Source organism: Poecilia mexicana, unplaced genomic scaffold, assembly GCF_051168715.1.
Source record: "Poecilia mexicana isolate PSO_F unplaced genomic scaffold, ASM5116871v1 scaffold_11, whole genome shotgun sequence".
NCBI classification, from domain to species: domain Eukaryota; kingdom Metazoa; phylum Chordata; class Actinopteri; order Cyprinodontiformes; family Poeciliidae; genus Poecilia; species Poecilia mexicana.
In genome coordinates, this window is record NW_028263380.1 from 15,390,242 (window position 1) to 15,396,241 (window position 6,000).

At 38.9% G+C, this 6,000-nt stretch overlaps 1 long non-coding RNA gene across 1 annotated transcript in view; it reads left to right on the forward strand.

Moving 5' to 3' along the window:
- The window catches only part of LOC148156433 (uncharacterized), a 98,276-nt gene extending 92,494 nt beyond the window's left edge, over positions 1-5,782 (forward strand). Inside the window, exon 2 of the long non-coding RNA XR_015764633.1 lies at positions 5,693-5,782. This is a non-coding gene — a long non-coding RNA (uncharacterized LOC148156433). The remainder of the gene's footprint in view (positions 1-5,692) is intronic.
- The last annotated feature ends 218 nt before the right edge of the window (positions 5,783-6,000 follow it).

Here is a 6,000-nt window from a genome sequence, read left to right on the forward strand (position 1 = left end):
GACGGGCCCAGGCTTTTGGCCCACCCGCTTGACTGGCAGCTCGACAGTTAAACAAGCCCTCCAGTTGCTATAATAGTTTAAAACACTTTCAATTACCCGAGTCAAACAAATCCAGCAGACAAGCACTCGGGCGCTCCTCTACAAGCAATCGCACACCCCAGCAGGTCCCTCTCCGCCTGTCGTTCAGTTTATGCCGAGATAGCAGCAACGATGGGAAGGATATTTCTTTTTTTTTTTTTTTTTTCCATACCGATATACACACACACACACACACACACACACACACACAAGGAAAACAAAAACTCTGGGACTGAAATTTGAAGAAGCAAACAGTAAGATGCCCTGACACGAAGGAAAACTTTAGTTTTGTGTGAATGCAATAATTCATTCACACAAAAGTAAGGCAACGCAGCCATTCTCTTACGTGAAAAGACGATCTGATCCTCCCAACTTCTGCTGTTACATTCACACATTAACAGGAGGTCGGGCATTTACCACAAATCAATGAAATACTGGAGGAATAAGACCCGGCCCATAAATCAGTTGTTAACAAGCAGGTTCGACTGCATCGCGGTCGACTCTGGTTTAAACCCTCCTGTGAGACCTTAATAAGCAGAAACAGGAGGGCAATTAACTGGGTTTTTTTTAATTAGGAATTTTGGTTAATTTGAATGTTTTGTTCAGATTTTCAAAGCATCAACTGCGATGAATAAAATTTAACTAGTGTTCAAAAGAATATATATATATATATATAAATTATATTTCTTGGTGTTTTTATAAATTATGCCCTATATTGTTATTTAGAAGAGTAGTAATATTTGCAGGACATATGTAGTGTATTTATCTTGACAATTAACACTGCTATGGTTTCAGTAATTGAAAATAAATGAATGTAGAAAACTTCAGCTTATTCAGAGATTTTAACAAAATGAAGTTATGATGCTTTGCTATTTGGCACCTCAGTTGCATGATGTTTTTCTAAAAACCAAACAAACAAACAAACAAAAAAAGGAACAACTAGTGAGATACTGAAAATCTTAAAGGGAGACAGAGGAATGTTATGCAAAATTGACTTTTTTGAGCTGTATAATCACGTCATAATGTTGTTCCATCATCAAAAACATACCTGGAGAGTTGCTTTGATGCTTTCATGCATGTCTCAGGAATATTTTAACCTCCTGTGGCAGATATTTGTGGGTGCCTTAAACGCTTAGAACAGTTAACGGTGTAATGAGAAGGACTGTTGTGATGATCCAGGGTTTCCCCCAGGGTACTATAAGCCTAGTAGGCCACCAGGCTTCACTTGTGCCCCCACCAGACTAAGCATTACTTATCTAAGTCTTTTTAACATATTTGCATTTTTTTAAGTCTTTATAGTTGTGGTTCAGGTATTAATTTTCCAATCTTTCAACACATAATTATCAAGTGATATTTTCAAATTTCCTGTGAACTTTAAACATTTTTTAATTAAAAAACACAACAGGCTGCTGGATGAATGACTGCTCTACTCAACCACCAGGCTTTCCAAGTTTTCTGGGGGAAAACTTGGGTGACCTGCTCATCTTGGAGTGTCGGGAAGAGCAAGAATATCTTAAAGAGACAGAGGCCAATTTAAAAGCATCACATAACATTGTACATTTTTAAGTCATGTTTGATTTTAAGAACAACTGAAGGATTTCAAACTGCTTTTGGCTGTTTAGTTATACATGTTGAGTCAACTCCAGCTTTGTAAGAGTGATTGGTCTCAATCTTTCCACTTCATCACTGCCTGTGGTCTTTGTGACCAGAAAATATTTCCAGTTGCACCAGAATGTTATTTTACAAGTGGAGATGGGCCATCACAGTGCCTGGAAAAATATCAGGTCAGGTATAAAGGAATACCCCGTAAAATCTTAACCTAAACTCTTTTTGTTAATATTTGGCTTTTAACTTTTATTTAGGTAGCACCAGTTAATTAGTACTTACCAGTTGTCTCTAATTGCTGAAATGACACAACATTACGACAGGCAGCGCCAGTGCAGCAAGTGCAAATGACTTATGCGTTCAAAACACCGCAGCAGTGGGAGCCTGTCCTCACACACGCCAGACCATAAATGTCATTCAGCTCAGTGTGGTCTGGGAGGACTCATCTGGCATCAACTTTCACTGGAGCCAATAATGGCCGCAAACCAGCACTTTAGAGGTAATTGGAACAGATTTTAGCAGAGTAACATTATTAGGTGCCTTTTTTTCCTGCCAATATATACATATGTTAGATGTAGCAGGTCAAGGTAACTCTTTACTCAGAATGTTAAAGTCAGCTTTGCAGGAGGTCACCATCAGGTTTCTTATTGACATCATCTCTCATTCAACTGTACTGGCTGGTATCAGACAACCCACAGTGACTGGATCCTACTTCGCATTCAGGTTTGTGGGCGGGCGCTTTGGAAACGGTGGTTTTTCTGCATCTTCTACAGTCATCACTTTACAAAGGACAGCATAAAATCTCACATCAAATACAAGCTGCACACGTTAGCCATGTCATTGAAGTTTAAATTAAATACACAAATCTGAACGCTTGTGTAAAAGCCTGTCTGAGCTTCACTGTGATGCATTTTTGCTAAAGAAAGTCCAAGTTGGAGACCTACAGTGACCATTCCTCCACTAATCTCAGCTCAGGCTTCCTATCCAGTTCAATACACCCAGGCACCACAGTGCAAACAGCCCAGGACACACCGTGTAAAGTGACTCTACAATCCTCCAATCCCCCCCGCCCCCACACACCACCACCTTTGTCGTTGGACACTACTCACCCTTAACAACCACCATTGATTTTCTTTTTTTTCCTCCTGATGAGGATCTGGCCAGCGTTTAATCTAACATTGTAGCCTCCTGCTGTAGGACACGGCTGAGCATGGCATGCTAATCAATTGGCCACTGCAACCCTGACTGAGCAATTATCTTTACTTCTGCTGATGAGAAGTAAGTAGCTGTGACCGAGGACGCGTTTAAGACTCATCTATCCAGCCATCTTTGTGAAAAGGCTAAATATCAGCAACACATATTCGCTGAACAATACTGCGTCTCATCTACACAGCGAGTTCCAGATACATTTGGCTTTCTTATCTGAGAAGCAAAGCAGATCAGGATTATATTATTGTGAAAGCCTCCTACTCGGTAATATTTCACATTTAGTCACAGCGCTTCAAGGTACTCGGCATGTTTGACTAAATACATTATCAAGCCTCTTGACTATAGCTCATTGTTTACAGAGATTTGACTTGACCATTTATGCTGCTCATAATCCAATTCATTGGTTACAGAGAAGCGTCTTTAGGCAAGTGCGTGTTAAATACTGTTGCATTGTACAAATGTGTGTTCCCTTGGAGATTTTTGTTTCTCTTTTTGGTCATATATTTTTTTTTAATAAGGTGGACAAAAAATAACTAGTATAAATCGAATAAATATAATTATTTCAAAATAGTGTTAAGGGCCAAAAGCTTTCCAAGCCAACTGATTGTCACTAGTTTTTTTTTTGTTTGTTTTTTGACAGATAACTTGAGGTTAAAAAAATAAAAAATGACGTTCCTACACCTCCTTCCAGTACCGCTACCGCCATCTGCAGAAATGCACTTCTCCCAGATATAAACAAAATCAATGAGAGTCAAAAAAGTGGTTGCTGCCAACGTCCTCCCCCCCCCCCCCCCCCCAACAGCTCATTTACACTTAAACATTTGTCTTTTCCAGCAGCCATTGGGCTTGGGTTGCTAATTAACGGAACAGTGACAGCTGACTCTGACTTAATAATCTGGAGGTTTTCGAAATGCCTCGTTTTCCAGACACCAAGAAACATTACATTACTGCCAGTAAAACAGAGCTGGGTGGTTTTTCTAAGTCCTTGAACTGTGTAAGCAGTAAAACCCTAAATGGAAACTACAAAAAACATCCAAAAAAGTACCTTTTGCACTATAGGTCCCTTTTAATCTTTGTCATTAACAGTCACACAAGTCAGTACATTATGATGTGCTGAATAACATAATTTCTGCTACAGAAATGATAAATATATTCTTCACTGTTTGCCCTTTGCCTAGCTTTATTCCTGGCCAGCACCAAACACAATTCAACAATTGTTTTAGAGGTCAAGTTTAAGACCCCATGATTTGTTGAACAAGTTGAAACAGTAAGAAAATAGAGCTAAAAGCCACACAGGCACTTATTTTATGGTATTTGTTTACATTTTCCATCAGTAACTATCAAAAAAAATAAATAATTATCTGGGTCTCCGTTTCATCACCACATGAATAAGTAACTAACATATAGACTACATCCCCATTGTACATCAAACACAACCAATATTGCATGTGACAAGCCTGGCAATTAACAATTTCTCTCACTCTGAATTGGAACCATAAAAAAAGATGATCAAGGCTAGCTGATATCCACAGACGATGCATAATTTATGTGGCTGGTACAAAATACTGTTCTGTTGCAGTTCTGTTCATTCACTCGACTAATTCATTGAAATAAAGCGTCCCAGAGGGGTATCAGTGTAATCAAGCCTAATCCCAGATTGATTTGAGAAGCAGTTCAAGACACAAAGGCTGGAGGAATATGGGGAAGCTTTCCGTCAAAGGAGCAGAGCTGCAGAGAGCCAAGTGAGTAAAAAAAACAAACTCAGATACTCCAATTCCAAATACTAAAGGAGAAAAGCCACTATTTGAAGGCAGTTTAATAGCATTTTTTATTACATTTTTTAATTTTAACATCTCTTCACACACACACACAATTTGAACTACATTGTTCTAGGTTAATTTTATACCCATCACATTTTAATAATTATATGCAATAATTTTTACAGCTCAATGATTCTACATTTCCCGATTATCCAAGATCCTGCTTTGCTTTCTAAGAATACCAGCTGCACCTTTTACAACAATCAGCTGAAAGAATACCCCACATCACATCAATCATGATGTCTCTAAAGTGACAATTTGTCCACTTTAATGATGAATTTGTAGGTTGTTAGAAATATTTGTGGCTTTGGAGAGGAGTTCCAAATCTTCAGTGCTGGAAGACCCTCCTTTCCAACACCCTAATCTTTAGCCTCTTCCACATATCTGATTTGGTTTGGGACTCAAATTTTAGCCAATTCAAACAGAAAACACACAACAGAGAACAAAAAGGAAACAGCAAGAACAAAAAAATGAAATAAAGCCTTGAATTTGCTGTAGATGCAGCAAGCAAGGGCTTTTTTTGTTTGTTTTGTTTACCTGATAGATTTTCAGTTTCTTTGAGTTCTGACTGGCTGGTTCCAGTTTTTGCCCGTTTCTGTAAGTAAGTACTCACAAAAGAGAGAATTGAAAGGTGTTTTGATAGAGATAGGAGTTTCCTAGGGAAAATGAGGGAATTAAAATATTTTCTTTAATTACTTTATAAAAGTATCCTTAACAATTCTGGTTATAACTAAGCCCCTAAAATAGTGTCAAAAGCCACACTATCGGTTAGAAGTGTGCCGATCGATCGGCCAAACGCGCAGCAACAAATCCTAAGCGATGTGGAACTATAACGCACTGAATGAATGGGGAAGTTTGCGTGTTGCAGCGGAAAATTGAAGCACGTCAAAATGCATCAACACGACGAATCTAATATGGCATAAAAACAAAGCCATACTTGACGGAGTTTGGGTACATCGAGGCTCACTGCAGTAACAAAGACATACGGAGGATCAGATAGCAGGTAAAGCAGCGCACAGCTACAAACACTCACCTGGATTAGCATGACGGTCAGAAAGCTAAACAAATAACCCGCAAAATTATTTAAGTCTTCGAGCTGCGATGTAAGACGCTGGTTCTGCTCTCCTGTTGAACCGCTGCTACGCTACAGGTAGTAATATTTGACAGACGGAGCTTCGCTTCTGCTCCACCTGGTAGTGACTCTCACACCGAACCTCTGGTTAAAGCTGGAGCATCTAACTTAAAAAAAAAAAAAAAATTTTACATACGTATTAAAACTTTCGCTGTC